The following is an 18,238-nucleotide window of genomic DNA, read 5'->3' as shown; positions in this document are numbered from 1 at the left end:
GAAGTACCAAATAAAATGTTCAGTATCTCCATTGCTCTTCATTCAGTGTCCCTTCACTCAATGAATACTGCCATCTGCTATCCAGGAAGGCAAGCAATACTTGCATGTCATTCTGGACATCTCCCTTTCCCTGCCCCCAAATTCCAATCACAAAGTCCTGTTGAGTCTGCCTCTCAAATAGCTCTCCAATTTATCCAATTTGTTCCTTTTCCGGAGCCACAATCCTTGTGGAGGCCCAGCCAATGTGATCAGCACAGCAGCTACATCTTTCTAAACCGCAATTCTGATGTCACATATGGCTTTTCTTTGTCCCTAGCATAATGTCACATTTAAATCCCTAAATGTGGTTTAAAATGCCCCTGCCACCAGAAAATCTTGAGTCCAAAGAATACATATCATGCTGCTTCACAACTCCAAGCTTTTGTACATACAGGTCTCCTCCTAGAACATTCTTCCCTAAGCCATCCATTGGGCTATTTCCTACTCGTCAGTCAGTCAACCCACAGTTTTTGATTGCCTTCTGTATACCTATTATGGCAGCTTGTACATACGCCTGTTCCTTAATGACTACTTTTTGTAGAAAGTAATACTGTTGCAGGATTCAAGGGAAAGAATAAAAGAACTTTGAGCTTTAAAAAGTAAGTTTGTTGGGATAAAAGTAAATCTATGTTATGCCTCTCTTCTTTCCCCATGGATAATCAAGAGATAACTGTAAATTTACTTCCTTTTATTATTACACAAGAAAAACACTAAGATTGTTGCTACTTTTACCAGTATATACTAGAAATTCAGCTAAGTTATTTACCTTCTTAATTTTTTGGAAAATGTCATGAATTGCCCTGGGCATAAGTCCTAAGTAATCTTCTGAACCCATGATAGTATACGTTTTTCCCGAAGCAGTCTGCCCATAGGCAAATATAGTCCCTGAACAAACAAAATACACTCACACAAAGATTTAAAATGAATCTGCAGTGGATAGAACTATCAATACATATTGCACAGACACCCAAGACTAAAATGTTTCTGCAACACTGAGCGAATACAAACCATTGTAGCCTTGTATGGCAGAATCGATGATTGGTGCTGCTATTTCTTCACACACATTTTTAGTAGTTTCATTACTATGAAAGACATGATCTGCAAAACAACAACACATTTGAAGTTAAACCAAACAAATCAAATGTGTTTTCATTCTGAACTAGTAATTACCCAAAGAAATAAAATTGTCAATCTAGGATGATAAAATATTTAAGACAGTATTTTCTTCAACTTTTTGGTCCTTTGAAAAAACCTCTCCTTGAGGTAAAATGTTTTGGTCCTCAGAGACAAAAAATATACTACAAGTTAATGATCCTATGTGTTTTTACAAGGCAGTAGACCACAGTGGTTGCACATGGGGTCTGGAATTTGTCTGGATACAAATTATATAACTGTGCTTTAAATATCAATGTATTATCTCACGTATCATACATGATGGCTAAACAATTTTTCATTTTCAATGAAGCGGTTTACAAAAGCCTTAGTCTGATCTTTAGTAATAAATCTAGTATTATTGATAAACCTTCTGTACTCTTAATAGCAAAAGAATAGCAAACTAATTTTTGATGCTCTTATATCTTACCAAAATTGAAGGAATTACTTCCATCAACTTGGTAGATGGCATTATTGTCAATTTTCCAGTAAACTTGGGCAGTTTCTCCCAGTTCTTCTTCTCTAAAAATATAATACTGCATTTTAGCATAATTGGTCATAAAAGTTATGTTATAGGAAGGATAATTTAAGATTTCATCTTCTCAAGAACATTTTATTTTATTTTGAGATGGCGTCTTGCCCTGCTGCTGGCACTAGAGTGCAGGGGTACAATCATAGCTCACTGCAACCTCAAACTCCTGGTCTCAAGTGATCTCCTGGCTCGGCATTCCAAGTAGACAGGACTACAGGCCTGTGTCACCATGTTTGTATTGTTTGTAGGGGTGGAGGGGTGGTGTATCCATATGTTGCCCAGACTGGTCTTGAACTCCTGTCCTCAAGGGATCCTCCCACCTTAGTCCCCAAAGTGCTAGGATTACGAGCATAAGCCACTATGCCCAGGTGAAGATTATTTTAAAAGATAGTAATAATATACCACTTATAAGAGAAAGATGGAAAATCCAGCTTTGAGGATTCAGCCCTCTTAAATGGGGTTTCAGTGCCGCTTGCCCTGTCATGGGAGTTTCTTGTGAAACCATTCATTCACCCTTTCACCCAACACTGGCAGCTGAGAGGATAGATTAAAAATGAAACTGGGCCGGGCGCGGTGGCTCACGCCTGTAATCCTAGCACTCTGGGAGGCCGAGGCGGGTGGATCCCTCAAGGTCAGGAGTTTGAGACCAGCCTGAGCAAGAGCGAGACCCCGTCTCTACTAAAAATAGAAAGAAATTATATGGACAACTAAAAATATATATATAGAAAAATTAGCCGGGCATGGTGGCGCATGCCTGTAGTCCCAGCTACTCGGGAGGCTGAGGCAGTAGGATCGCTTGAGCCCAGGAGTTTGAGGTTGCTATGAGCTAGGCTGACGCCACGGCACTCACTCTAGCCTGGGCAACAAAGTGAGACTCTGTCTCAAAAAAAAAATAAAATAAAAAAAAAATGAAACTGATTATGTCCCTCTTGCTTAAAATTCTTGAAAACTTTCTGGAAACTTATGAAATCCTTAGCATAGCACATGAGACCTGGATCATGTCATTTCACTCTCCAACCTCATTGTCCTCTAAATTTCTACACGAACCCTAAGCTCTACTTGAAGGTCTTCTCAAAATGACAGATTTAACCTCTTTGGGCCTAGAATATTCTGACCTTCCTTTCCATTAAGTAACTTATCTATTGTTTCACTTGTGAAAACTGTCAGGACTCTCCTGACACGAGCCCACCCCACCCAAACTGTCATCTCTCTTATGGACTAATCATTTTAGCAAACATTCTCCACCTGCCCATCATAACACTTGTCACAACCTATTGTAATGGCTTCTTTATGTTGATGTCTTCTAATGTATTAGATAAGGAGCTCCTTAAAACCAGGAAATCCCAGATCTTGATATTCTCTGTAATTAAACGCTGTGTTCAATGAAAATTTCTCAAACACAGAAAATGTTAGCCCTTGGGGTCGAGGACCAGCGGCTACTAAAACAAACTGACTTCATTTATTCCCCTTCCTTGTTTTTCTCCATAGCATTTATTACTTATGTATAACTACTTAACACTCTATATTTTTAACTTTATGTTCTGTTTCTCCACTAGAATGGAAGATCCACAGGGCAATGTGGTAGCGTCTGTTCAGTGCTGTTACGGAGTACTAAAATACATATATGCAGATAGATAAGTATTTGTAGCACGACTGAATGGATGCAGTCTTGAGTGCCTATTGAATGCAATGCGACAGACTAGTCCTTGCCCTCAGGGAGTTTAGAGGTCGCCAATTAAGCTTAAAATGACCACACTCTCCCATACGACTTCTTTAGGGCGTGGAATGGGGTAAGGAGGCTCAGATGTCGGAAAAACAGCAGGTGAAGGTCTTCAACGTCAGCGAGCCCGCATTAGAGTTAGGTGAATCTCGCAACTGGAAGTTATCTTCCAGATCTCGGATCCTTCCCTGTCACTTCACAGACAAGCAAACCCCGGAAAGCAGCTCTGGGAAAGGCTGGAGCACTCGCCCCTCCCCCTCGGGCCCGCGCCGCCGGCAGCCGTGCGCGCCCCGCCGCGGTCTGGGCCACCTGCCTGCTGCTGAGCGTCCGGACTCGCACGCAGACCGCCACGGGGCCTTCCTCCGCCAGCTTTCTCACGTGGGGCCCCAGGAAAGTGGCCCAAACCCTCCGCCGCTGGCGCTTCAGGGCACAAGGGCAGACCCGCCTTTAAGTTGAAAATTTCCAAAACGCCGCCTCTGATTGGGTCGCTGTCTCGTGACGTCATGGACGAGTCCACCTGCCGCGCAGTGCGGGGGAGCGCGATGGCAGGCGGCGCACACCTGACGGAGTCTGGCGGCGAGCGGGAGGGGGGCTCGCATGGACGGGATGGTGGCCTGACAGAGAGCGGCCGTCTCGGTAATAGCTGGACACTGCTATTTGCTAAAAGCCCCTGAACACTGTCCTCCACCCCCTCCCTTGAAGAGTTTGCAATCTGTAGAAGAAACAAGGCAGGGACATGTACTTTTCCACTAAGAGGGAATTACGATTTTTTTTTTTTTAAACCACACTAACAGTTTAAAAAAAAAGAAAGAAAGAAAAAACCTCAAACGACGAAAGTTGAAACTCACTGGCCGGTCTAGAAAGGTAAGAAGCTCGTTGTGCTCCTGACAAACTATTTGAGTTTAGGTTTTTTTCTTTCTGTGTCTTTAACTCTTGTTTCCATAGGCTGTGAGTTTCTAAGAGGCTGACTTAGGGGAAAGAACTACTGAGGACTGGAAAAGTTCATTTAATGTGTTGATACTTTCATTAGCTGAAAGAGAAAGCTTTTTTTTTTTTTTTTTTTTACCATATACAATTACTTTATTCTTGAAAGATCAAAGAAAATGTCCAGTTTCAAAAGAAAGCACACCCCTGTTAAACTCTCTTATCTTTCTCACGGCTTACAGCAGTCTGGCTGTGTGCCAAGATTTATACACCAGCTTGAAACTTGGACATCCATGTTAAAACTTTAAAAACATTACTTGAATTACAACTACATAAGAAGTTTAAATGAAATTCTAAGTGAGCCCAACTATCACAGATCCTGAATTTCAGGATCATTAGGAGGATCGTGCAGGTCAGTCACCACTGCAAAACCATCGGTCCTCAAAGTTATGGCGTGAGCAATGAGTGACCTCATCCTTTCTTCGTTACCACCTAACTGGTTCAAACTGAGTAAGCAAGGAGCCTATGCAGAGGCACACAGAACTTATCTCCAACACTGAGCTATTCTAAATACAGAATCTCTTTCCCCAAAATAGTGCTTGGTTTTCCTTTGTCTTAAACACAGTATTTTCCCCTTCCTCTCCCCAATCTGAGGGGGATACATTCCAAGTCCCCTAGTGGATGCTGGAAACCACAGGTAGTACTGAACCCTCTATATGCTATACAAGAATTTCTTTTTCCTTTGTCACAGTTTTACTGAGGAAGACTTTCACTTAACGTAGATCTTAGTAACCTCAGCATATAATTTTTTTCTTTCCTTATTAAGTCTAGAACATTAATTTTTCTGCCTAAAGGAAGTACTTTACAGTTTCTCATTGGCATATCGAATTGCCAGCACCACTATTCTTGAGTTTGGGGACCACTATTATGTAGTATTTACTTCATCCTACTATTAAGTCTATTAAGTAAAATAAGAGTTACTTGAACACAAACACTGTGGAACCAGGACAGAGGATTTGATCTGATCATGGAGATGGTTACTAAGTGCCTAATAGGCTGATAGCATGTGTAGCAGAGACGCACTGGACCAAAGGATGATTCACCTACTGTGTGGGGTGGTGAGAGATTTCAGTACAGAAAGAACAGTGTGCAATTTCAGACTTATGAGTTGTTTATTTCTGGAATTTTCCATTTAATATTTTTGGACCATGGATGACCACAGGTAACTGAAACTGTGGAAAGTGAAACCCTGGATAAGGGGGGACAACTGTATGTATCGTAGTAGGTACTAACATTTTCTTTAAAAGTGGTTTCAGTCCTTTTCCGCTTTGATACAGGGAATATAAATAATTGTCTGCTATCCCTCAACAATAATGTGAAGCAAAGCATTTAGTAATTGTTCATAATTTAGAGGAGTCAAAAAATCTACTGATTTAAAAAATTTATTAATATTTAGAAAGTAATTTGTCAATATTGATAAAAACTGAAGACACATATGCTTTTTATGCCAGCAATTGTACTTTTAAGAATTTATGTATGGATACATTTGAAAAAGTATGTATATATTAAATGTATACATGAGTATACATACACATATACAAGACTATTAATTCCAGCATTCTTTACAAGAATAAATGACTGGAAACACATTAAATGCCAGTAAATATGGGACTAGCTAAATGGATGACATTACACTCATACCCAATGGAACACTACGTAGCCAGTAAAAGTAATGATATAGCTCTTTATGTGTACTTTTGAAAGCTAGTCATGATATCTATTAACTAAAGGAAACATAAGGTGCAGAATTGTGTGCATATTGGTATTTTCAAAAGATATTTATATGTCTGGATATGCGTATATAATTTCTGGAAAGATACACAGATATGCCAGTTTTTTGCAGAGTGAGCACTGAATTAGATAATACATCTTTTATTGAATATTATTTTATAGTTATTAATATTGTAACCATGCAAATATTAAGTAGTTTCTTTCAATTTAGAGAAACTAGTCAATAGATAAGAGTGGTAAATAAAAATGAGTCTACTTATTAAAGATTTGTTTGGTTAACCAGTTGTGAACTAGTATAAAATATTTTTTTTAATTGCTAAACTATGAGGACACTTGGCTGTATCTAATAAGACCCAGAGTTAAGGAAGGTATGTTTTAACTGTTTTTGTTTTTAATAGTGGGCTAATATTGCACATATTAATATTTACTTGAAGGGAAGGATGCTATCAAGAGGAAGAAGGGACATGATCAATGAAAGTCTCTGATGAGACAAAAGGGAATTGGTCCAAGAGTACAGAGGAGGCATCAGCCTTTCAGAGTTGTGCTTCTGATTGTTGCCATGGCTGTCTTTGTTGCCATCACCATTGCAGATAATATTTATCAAATATTTACTAAATGCCAGGCTCTCTGCTATATGCTTTATATCCATTTTTTCATTTAAATTGTCAAAATTGTTCATCAAGAAATAGTGACTGAGCTCCTGCTATGTGCCAGATATGGTTCCGATGAGTACTGAGAAGAAAACTAAAGCCAAATCAGGAAAGAGAAGAGAGGGGGAGGGGGAGCCAGGAGTAGGGGTGCTAGTTTCTTAGGAAACACATTCTTGTGGGATGAAGCAGACAATACAGAATAAATGAGTAAAATAATTCATGGTGGGAGGAGGGGACACTCTAGATGGGAAGTTCAAGAAAGGCCTGGGGAGGTGAACTTTGAGGTAAAACTTACGTGATGAGGATACGAGAGAGGGCATACCAGACAGAGGGTGAACCCATGGTTGTTTGAGTTTGTCATGTGTCTGAGACACAGAAGGAAGGTCCCTGTGGCTGGAGCATTTGGGGCAATGGAGAGAAGTGGGCGGGGCCAGATCCTGCGGGGACCTGTGGGCTGTGATAAAACATTTGGATCTTATTCTCATGGTGAGAGAAAGCCTGGGGAGGGTTTTAAGCAAGAGAGTAAAAAGGGATTTATTAATTCCTTCAAACAAGAATTTCTTTATTTCACTATGAAAACAGAAGCTTGCAGAAGAGACTCTGCACTAGCTTCTGTCAACCTATCTGTCCACCTACCTGTGCCTGTGCCCACATACCTGCCTTCCCGGTTGTATCCAGATGAACAACCGTTCTCCCCTCTGAAGATCTCTCCACGTGTACACTAGATCCTTTCCCCTTCTTAGTCCTCTCTGTTCTGCCTTGGCATCTTCTCCTGCTCTAATAAGCCAGTCTCAGCAGCAAACATATGGTGTAATTTCTCCCATCTTAGATATCTAATAGATACTCTAAACTTAAAATGTCCAACACTGATTCATAATCTCTTTCTCACCAACTGCTTTCTCAGCAGTTTTCTGCATCTCAATTGAGGGCGCGTCCATCATCCTTCCAGGTATCCAGTCATACTGCTCAGCTTCTCCTTTTCTCTCAAAGTCTGCATTCAATGTACCTGAAAGTTCTGTGGGGCTACCTTGAGAATATTCCCGAATATGACCATTTGTCACAACTTATGCTAGCCACCTGGTCCAAAATGCCATCATCTGACACTGAACTCATCTCTGACTCTACCTTTTCCCACCTCCACTGCCAGTCTATTCTCAACATAGCAATTTGAGGCAGCCTTTAAAAAATGTAAGTTGGGTCATACCTCTCCTCTCTGAAGACCCCCAAAGTCCCCTGTACCCTCTGATTCTCTAAGAATAAAACACAAATCTTTCATTTGTCTCCCAAGCCTTATGTGATCTTGTTCCTTATCAGTACTCTGGCCTTACACACCAGCCACACTGGCCTCTTGGCAGTTTTTTTCCCTTTTCATTTCTTCTCTCTCTTGAAGAATAATTTTGCCAGATATATAACTCTAGGTTGGTGGGTTTTTTTTTCAATACTTTAAATATTTCACTCCACTCATTTTTGCTTGCATGGTTTCTAACAAAGTAGTCAGCTGTAATTTTTTTTATTTTCTTTTAGAAATATATGTATATTTTCAAAAATAGAGATGGGGTCTCGCTGTGGTGCCTAGGCTAGTCTCAAACTCCTGGCCACAAAAGTGATCCTCCCACGTGAGCCTTCCAAAGTGCTGGGAGGTGTGAGCCACTGCACCTGGCCTGGCATTTTCTTGAATCCTCTACAGGCTCCCTCTTAAGGCCTTTGTGCTGGCTGTTCTTTCTGGCTGGTAGGCACTTACCCCGATACCCATGTGTCCTCCTTCCCATTGAATCCAATATCCGGTTAAATGTCATCCTCTCAAAGCTTTCTCTGCATAAAACAGCAACTCATGTGTCTGTTACTTCTGTTCCTTTGACCTTCTCCTTTTTAAATATCACTTATAACTTTTAGACATTGTATGTATGTATTAATTTATGTATATGTTATCTGCCTCCTCTCACTAGAGTGTCAACTATATGAGGTCAGTGACAGTTTTGTTTACTCCTTATCCACTGCACGTAGAAAGATGCTTGGCACAGAATAAACATTCAATTAAGGCCGGGTGCTGTGGCTCACGCTTGTAATCCTAGCACTCTGGGAGGCCGAGGCGGGTGGATCGCTCGAGGTCAGGAGTTCGAGACCAGCCTGAGCAAGAGCGAGACCCCGTCTCTACTAAAAAAATAGAAAGACATTATATGGACAACTAAAAATCTATATAGAAAAAATTAGCTGGGCATAGTGGCGCATGCCTGTAGTCCCAGCTACTCGGGAGGCTGAGGCAGTAGGATCACTTAAGCCGAGGAGTCTGAGGTTGCTGTGAGCTAAGCTGACGCCACGGCACTCACTCTAGCCTGGGCAACAAAGTGAGACTCTGTCTCAACAAAAAAAAAAAAAAAAAAAAGAAAAGAAAAAAAACATTCAATTAAAATATTGCTTATTCCATCACTCAATAAATACTTATTGGCACAATTTCTGGAAAGATATATAGAATGTATCTAGCTTCCTTTGGCAAGAAGGACTGAGTTGGATATAGATTTACCTTTCATTGTACACTATTTCATAATTAATATTTTAACCATATAAAATTAGTTTCTCTCAACTTAAAAAAAATAGTTAATAGATAAAAACAGGATATAAAATAGAGTGTACTCATTCAAGATTTGTTTTGTTATCCAAATGTGAGCTAGTATACACTACCCTTTTTGTGACTATATTGTGAAGATGTTGGGCTGTAGCTAATAAGGTAACCTAGAGTTAAGGAAGGTATGCTTTAATTTAAATTGAGTGGTCACGGCATGCAGAAAGATTACATAACTTATCTGAAGTTATGTAATTTCTGGAAAGAGATGCTTAACATTTGGATGCATAAAACTTCTCTGGTAGGTAATTATTAGTAAAGTTTCTACTGATTAACTCTTTTCTTACTTGAAAGATTAATGAATGTGTATGATCAAAAAGTTCAAGTTTTACAATAAGATCCACAGTGTAAAATAAATCTCATATTTAACCCCTAAGGTGCCAGTTTGCCTCCCTGTAGGCAACTGTGTCATTTCCTAAAGGGTTCTCCTCAAAATAATGTACAGATATGCACATATATGCATCTTTTTCTATATTTCGTATATTTTTACATAAATAGGTACCTGTTATACATACTGTAGTACACTTTGCTTAAAATGTGATCTTTATTTTAATATTTTCATTTTATTTATTAAAATAAATATAATTTATTAAATTTAATTAAATTTTTAATACTTTCATTCAGTTCAAGAAGGAAAAGTGAATTTCTGAGGCATGTTAATTGAACACACTTCTGTGTTGATGTTTCCACTGCTGGTTTTTCCCCACAAACGGTATTACTTATGCTGAAGCTGTAGAGGGCAGTGTAGTCCTTTCAAAAGCATGGTGTATCCTTGGATACTGTTTTGAAGATCGTGAATATGGTGCACATTTTAGAATTTGGAGAAGCTCCTGGTACTAAAAAAATGCATCAGTTCAAATTATTCACCCATGCTCTTTTATGCATTTCGCATAAAATTATTTGCAATATGTTTATGTTACCTATCATGCTATCACCTTCCATAGGAGTAATTTTTGCTTAATAGATACAATGCTTATTTCAAAGGTCATTTTTAGCTCCAATAAGTGTATGATGTCTTAATTAAAAAAAACTTGAATTGTTAAGACAGTAGATTTTTCATGTTCTCACCATAAAAAAGTATGAGGTAATGCATATGTTAGTTTGATTTAGCCATTCCACAACATATACATAATGTAAAACATATGTTGTACACCGTAAATGTATGCAATTTTGTCAACTAAAAAATAAATAATAACATTTAAAAAATGAATTTCAAATTGAGGATGGGTGAGTGTCAAATTGAATATGGATGCGTGAGGGGGTAAGAAAAGTGATCTGCATTACAGAAAACATCTAAGGTAGTCACAACGTGGCAGAGAATGATGGCAGTCCACCGAATCCATTCTCCTCTTTCTGGCAAGAAACCAAGACTGCACCGTTAGCCTGTCTTGCTGTTAGTGTCTTGCAGTGAGGGGCCACCGCTAGGCCTAGATAAGAAAAACTTCACAGGTGCATTTTTCCTCACTTGTCATTGGTGAGCATCTTTTCCTCTTTTCCTCTTTGACGACTCCAAACCTTCACCACTCTCCTCAAGCCCAGGTTTCCTTCTCATTTTTACTGAGAACGCAGGGTCATCAGGCAAGATGTCTCCACTCCTAACTCTCCGACCCTACCTCTTGCACCCCTGCAGATCTACATCCCCACCAGTTCTTCCCTCTTGTCACGCACTTGCGGAGTGAAGTATTCATTGTGTTTGAAGTGCTTCCTTCCGCTTATACCCTTGGTTCCTTCCTCTACAGTCTCCTCCAGGATCCTGATCCAGCCATTATTTGCTCTCTATTTCAGAAAAATGCTAAAAAACAACAAAAATGAAAAATAATTTGTAATTCCACTACTTTAAAACAATTATCTAAAGTTGTTAAGTGAACATTTGTTCTATCACCCACTCATCAAATTCCATCTTCCCCAAGGTGGCCTATGTTAAGTTCCTTTGTGACATTTTCTTGAGTATATGCAAGAAATCTATATGTATAAATAACCACACACTTTTATGTTTCCGAGAATGGAGTCATTATGTGGTTACTGAGGTAAAATTTGGCTTTTACACTACCAAGTCAATATGTAGATTTGTCTTTTATATTGGTTGCATAATACTCAATTATATGGTGGCATTGTAGTTTATTCAGTCATTTCTTTATGTATATTTAGATTGTTTCAAATTTTTCAATGTTGCCTATAATACAAAAATCCAGCTGCACAAATATACCCTTACACACTTAGGCTTTTATTTTCGTGACCTAGATTGCTAGAAGTTGAAATGCTGATGCAAATGATGTCCTTGTTTTGAATTATAGCAAGTACTACTAAATTACTTCTCAAATAATTTGTTCGAAGTATACCACAAGCAACAATATGTAAATATCCACTTCCCCATTTCTTCACCATCACTAGATATTATCAATATTTTCAGTTTTTGTCAATTTTAAGAGGAAAAAAGATATTTATTATTACTTTAATTTGTGTTAGCTTTCTGCAAAAGTAATTGTGGTTTTAGCATTGCTAACATTTGCCGTTTGATATTGGAATAAATTCTTAAATAAATATGGTTATGTTATATATTTTAATCCACATTTCTCACTTTATGTTTTTTTGCTAAGGACTTAGTATCTGCTGTTTATTTTATATTTATTTTAGACAATGGAAATGATGTTATACAAAAAGAAAATTCAAATGATTTTATTATTCAGGTTCACAATGGGTCATAAAGCAGTGGAGACAACTCGCAACATCAACAACGCATTTGGCCCAGAAACTGCTAAGGAATGTACAGTGCAGTGGTGGTTTAAGAAGTTTTGCAAGGAGACGAGAGCCCTGAAGAAGAGGAGCACAGTGGCCGACCATCAGAAGTTGACAACAACCAGGTGAGAGCAATCATTGAAGGTCATTCTCTTACAAATACAGGAGAAGTTGCCAAAGAACTCAATGTTGAGCATTCATTCTGTGGTCATTTGGCATTTGAAACAAATTGCAAAGGTGAACAAGCTCAGTAAGTGGGTGCTTCATGAGCTGTCTGAAAATAAAAAAAATCATTATTTTGTAGTGTCATCTCTTATTGTGCACAAAAACAATGAAACCCACCATCTCTAATGAAATTACAATAAAAGAAAATCAAGCTCAGAAAAAAAAAAAAAAGTACTATGTAGTGAGACCGATCCTAAGAACACGGGCGCGGGGAAGGAAGTCACTACCGCGGTATAAAATTGTATAAACGTTACCCGTTTCTGTGTGCGTGCGTTTTCTGAGAAATGACCCCCTTTTGCTATGGGGCCGGGACTGGAGTCCCAGTTTGGGACCATAGGATTCCCCGCACTCGACTCCTGACTGATTCGACCTAGGGTTAGCTCTGTGTAAACACTCTTTAGACGTGGGTGTTTTATGGATTTCTGTCCTTCGGGAGAAACGACTGGCCCGGGTACAGGAGTGAGTGAATGTACCGACCGTCTTCTCCCATCTCTCTCTCTCTCTCTCTCTCTCTCTCTCTCCCTCCCACACACAGGCACACGCGCACGCGCACGCACACACACACACGCACACACACACACGCACGCACACACACGCCGTTTCCGGGAGCGCCCACTTCATGCGCTTCGGTCCACCGTGACAGATAGTCCAACTGTGAGATCATCGTGAGTGGCTGCGCCTAGGCCCCGCTCTGAACCTCTCCGTACTGTTCGTGTATCTTCAGCAGGTCCTGCCTCCACCCGTGGCATCTAGCACGGGCCGATGGGTCCCTGTCCTCTCTCCCTGCCGTGGACGCCCCCCTCCGCCCCCCCCCCCGGGGGGGCTCTCTGGTCGACTAGTGGTGGGGAGTGTGCCCGAGGGCTGAGAGACGTGGTCCGAGAGGGGCCGGGAGGAGGCCTGCGACCCAGTGTGTACCCACTCCCGCCCCCACGCTCCCTCCCCCACGAGGGAGCCCGTCCTTTCCAGGCTGACACTTGGATCGGTGGATGACGGGGGTCACCTGGCGGCGGGCGAGCGTTATGGGAAAATCCGGTAGGCGTGTTGCGACGTCCTGCCACTGAGATGGCTCTGGCGACAGCCTCGGCCGCCCCACCCTGGCCCCCGGCCAGGCCCCGTGAATGTGTTCTCTTTGTCCCTGACTTCTTTCTTTGTTTCACCAGCCGGCGTGTTCTAGGAATGTGAAGTGTATCACAGTTCCACCCTGGGTTTCATAATCCTAAGACAGGAAGGGGTTTTATGATTCCACGACAGAAAGGTTTTCTCATCCTATCATCTCTCCCCCTCTTCTTTCTTTCTTTCTCTTCCTCCTTCTGCCTTTTCTTTACTTCTTTTTTGTTTCCTTCTTTCAGTCTTCCTGTCTTCCTTCCTGCCTGCCTGCCTGCCTTCCTTCCTTCCGTATTTCTTTCCATTTTTCTTTCCTCTCTTCCTTTCTCCTGTTATCCTGTGTTTCTATCTCTGTTTTTTCCATCTTTCTTCCCCCTTTCTACTTTCCTACCTTCTTTCTTTCTCATTCTCTCCTTTCTCTCTCCTTCCTTCTTTCTTTCTGTCTCTTTCTATACTTTCTCTCTCCTTCCTTCTCTCTATCTTTTTCTCTTTCCATCTTTCCGTGCTCTTTCTTTTTCTCTCTTAATTTCCTTTCTTTTTCTTTTCTTTCTTTCCCTCCTTCTGTCTGTCTTTCTTTCTTTCTGCTTCCATCCTTCCTTCCTTTTTCTCATTCTCTTTCTTTCTGCCTGTCTTTTCTTTCCTTATTTCTTCTTTCCTTCTGTCTTTCTGTGTTTCCTATCTCCTTCCTCCCTTCCTTTTTCTTTCTTCCCCGCGCCCTCTTCCTGTCTTTTCTTATTTACTGTTTTCTTCTTTCTGACTTTCTCTCTCTGTTTCTCCGTCTCTTTTCTTTCTGTTCTTTTCCTTTCTCTCCCTTTCTCTCTTTCTGTTTCTGCCTGTCTGTCTCTCGGCTATGTTGTGGTCTGTGCAGAGACGGGTTTGGTGGACGATGTCGGTGGTTGGGTCGACCCATCCTTTCTTTGATCCCAGTGCTAGCCAGGCCGGGGCCTGCTTAGCTTCCAAGATCAGACGAGATTGGGCGCGTTCAGGGTGGCGTGGCCCTAGACTGACCCGTCATTTTTCGATGGCTCCCGTGGAGAGAAGGGGGACTGTGTTTGAGGCCCCCGGGGGACCTTCTGGACTCTGAAATGATGGGTTCCAGAGGGTTGCCCCGTGTTTTGCAGCAGACCTCTGGTGGCTGGCGCCGGTTGTGGTCGGGCTCCACCTGGCGGCCGCTTTTCTACAAGTCTCTCGTCCTCTGAATCTTCGGTGCAGCAGGCAAAGCAGGGGACAGTCCCCAATGCGAGCGAGGCTGAGTTCCGGGAAGCAAGCAGCCTTCGTGGGGCCATCTGGTTGGTGCCGGGACGCCGGCTGGGACATCTGGGAGGCAGAGCTTGGGCCTGCAGGGCTGTGTGGCGGGAGGACGTTGTCGCCGCTCTTCCAGGCTCAGCCAGCCAGGCGGCTTGCGGGGCTGCCCGGGCAGGTCGACCAGCAGGCTGTGGCCGCTTTGGAGACCCGACCCACCCCGCGGGGACAGGAAGGAGACGGCACACGCGGACGGGAGAGGAGGGTGTCCGGCGACCGGCCGCTGTCCCGTGCATGCGTGTCCCTCTCCCTCGGCCTCGCCTTTCCTACCCATTTTCCCTGGTTCCCGCTCAGGAGGCAGGGACAGCCCTGTGAGTGGCACCCAGTCGTCCGTGGCTTCTTCCGAGTCCTACTCTGGGGGCGCGGACCGGGCCCTGGGTGGCGCGGGTGGCCGGCGAGGGCGACCCCTGTCGGCCCGCGGCCGCTCGTGGGCCGGGGCGGTCCCGTCCCGATGTTTTCTCCTCCACAAGTCCCCGTGCCGGGGCCGGGGACTGGGCCCTGGGTGGCCCTGGGTGGCCGCGGGTGGCCGGCGAGGGCGACCCCTGTCGGCCCGCGGCCGCTCGTGGGCCGTGGTGGTCCCGTCCTGATGTTTTCTCCTCCACAAGTCCCCGTGCTGGGCCCTGGGTGGCGCGCGTGGACGGTGAGGGCCTCCCTGGCCCTCTACGCCACGGGGGTCGACCAGATGTCCCTGAGTGCCCCTTGTCTGCTGGCGCTGGGGACCTGCTGGGGACAGGTGGCCGTGCCGAGTGTCGTGGGGGCAGGCGTGTTCAAGTGGCTCCATCCCCGTCTTCCTGCGAGGTGTTTTTGATCACCTCATATCATCATCTTCCGCCTCCAGGTTAGTACTGATACACTGTCCTTCGGCGACTGTCGTTGGAGGGGTTGGGCCTCCACACGTGAACAGGGTTCTAGGTTCCTGGGGATCCAGCGCCCTGCCTTGTTCCCTTTGAGCTGACCGCCTGGGCCCGCGCGCCGGCTCTAGGGCGTCGGAGTGTCCCGACGGTGGTGCCCGCCTCTCGCGTTGGTCTCTTGTCACCTTGAGAGACAGCACCCGGGGGGGAGAGGTTTGTGGCAACCTTCCCCCTTACACCGCTGGCTCTGTGCCGTTGCGTGTCAGGTGGTCCTCGTCTTTGGGTTGTGCTTGGGAGGCGGGGCTGGTGAGGCTGAAGCGGGCTCTTCCGATCGCTGTCCTCGCCGGCCTGAGTGACCTCCTCCAACCCTCCCCGTCCTCGTGGCCTGATCGATGTGGTGACGTCGCGCTCTCCCGGGCTTTGAGCCGCGTGCCAGTGGAGAGACGGTTCATTCATGGTGAATGGTGGCCGCTCTTCTTGTTCTGCCCGTGGGCACCTCACCTCTTCTTCCCCGCCTGTGGGCAGTGCGTGGCAGGCGCGGGTGCGAAACTATCCGGCCTGACCGCGGTCGCCCCGCCCTCGGCCTCGTGGCGTTGGCGGGGGTCGTGAGTCCTCTTGACGCAGCGGGCAGTCCTCGCTTGCCCTGTGTGGCTGTTGCTGGCCGGGGTCACCCCTCCCCGCGACGGATGGGTGCGGGGCCGTGCCACCTGCCCGGTCGTGCACCCCGTTTGGCGCGCGGCTGCTGGGTCTGCGTGGCCCTTTTGTGGTGCCCCCGGAGCGCACCGGGTTGTTCTCCAAGGTGCCTGAAACCGAGCGGTGGTTGTCGTCCTCGTTCCCGGTGTCCCCCTCTGGTCGCCGCTGCAGCGTCTGCTGCGTTGGGTACACCCTCGAGCAGCGTGCTTGGGGCTGGGGGGTCGAGGCGGGCAAGCCCAGAGGCATCCTTCTGCGCCACGTGGGTGGGTGGGGGCGTTGTCTTGGCGTCCCCACCATGTGTGCGTGGCGGATTTCGAAAGGTGAGCACACGGCTTGTGCTCTTCCCTCCCTGCCGGAGGGGGGTTGTTGCACGGTCGTGTGGGTGATCGTGGTGGGGCCGGGCCGGCGATGTGGTACCGGCTGGCCCCGTGGGGGTCCTCTGCCACCGGCCTGGTCTGCCTCAGTGACCTCTGTCCCATACCGACAGGGGAGTGTTCCCCTGGAAGTGAGGTGGTTTTTGGACCAGGGGCCCCGACCGCAAACGCTCAGGAGTCGCCAACCGTGCGTGTTTTGCCCCATACCGCAGACCCCCCCACCCCTGCCCCGGGGCGTGCCTGAACGCCTCCCCCCAGGGCCCTTACGGGGGCGACCGGGGGTCGGGGGCGATCCACCTTCGGCGAGAAAGCGTCTTCTCTAGCGATCATGGAGGCGTGTCCTCCTCTGGGGTTTGTCGGATCCCCCAGCCCGCCGCCTCTCTGCGTGTCGTCAGCCGCTGCCCCTGCGGCTGCCAGTTGTGCGTGGGCAGAGTTCCCTCCTCCCCTGCTGTGGGGTGGGAGCGGTCCGCCGGCCCCCGCGGTGGGGGCCGAGTGCCACTCTTCCCCTAACGTGGTCCGCGCCTCCCCCTCTGAACTCTGGGGGAGGGTCACGCCAGGCGGGCCAGCGTTCAGGCTGCGAAGGGCGCCCGCGTGTGTGCGCTGCGTGCCCCGGCCGCGGGTCGCCACTGTGTGCGCTGGGAGTAGGAGGGGGTGGAGCCTGTCTCACGCCCCCTCCCCATCCTCTGTGAGGGGTGTCGCCCTCCACCCGGTCCCGTGCCAGGCCGCGGATGGATGGGCGCTCCCGTGCTGGTGCCTGTGGATTGTGGCTTGGGGGACCGCCCGGCCAACGAGGGGGTCGTTCCACGGGTATGCGGTGCTCCCCGGAGCGAGACAGGATTGGGAAACGGACGAGAATGGGATTAGGCGTGGTGGCGTGCGGCCGAGGGCCGAAGGCCGGCGTCGCTCTGGGATGCCCCGGTGGTGAGGCCGTGGCCCCGTTGGGAGGGTCCAGGGGTGCAGAAGGCTTTGGCCGGCTGGCGTCACGGGCGCGTTGTGGGACCGCTCTTGGGTTTGGGGTGGTGGGATCCGGTGGTGTTGTTTCCCCAGTGGCCCGGTCGCGGCGCAGGTCTCGCCTCCCACGGGCTCTCGTGCCTCGCCCTCGCGGGGTCTCATCCCTGTTCGAAAGGGTGCTCCTTCTCTCTTCCTCATGGCTGCCGACCGCCCCGCGACGAGACGAGCGTTCGCCGGACTGCGCTGCCTGAACCTGACCTCGCCGTGGGGAGGGGGCGTCGCCCTGGCCGCCAAGGCCCTGGATGGCGCTCCCCAACCCCCCCGGCGACGTGCCTCGGTTGAACGGTCGGCGGGCCTCCGCGTGGCGGGCCATACGGTGTTGGGTGGTGGCCGGTTGCGCGTGCGTGCAAGAAGAGCGTTTTTCTGGAGCTACACGCGACCACGATGGTGGTCGGGGTCCGGGCCCTGCGAGGTGCGCGCGGGGTTTGGGGAGCTCGCCGAAGGCGCAGCCGGTCGTCCCAGGTGCCGGGGGACTGCCCTTGTGTGCGGAGGCCACTGGCGGTGAGATCCCGTG

The sequence above is a fragment of the Eulemur rufifrons genome, chromosome 6 (assembly GCF_041146395.1).
Source record: "Eulemur rufifrons isolate Redbay chromosome 6, OSU_ERuf_1, whole genome shotgun sequence".
Taxonomy (NCBI): Eukaryota; Metazoa; Chordata; class Mammalia; order Primates; family Lemuridae; genus Eulemur; species Eulemur rufifrons.
This window is presented reverse-complemented; position numbering follows the sequence as displayed.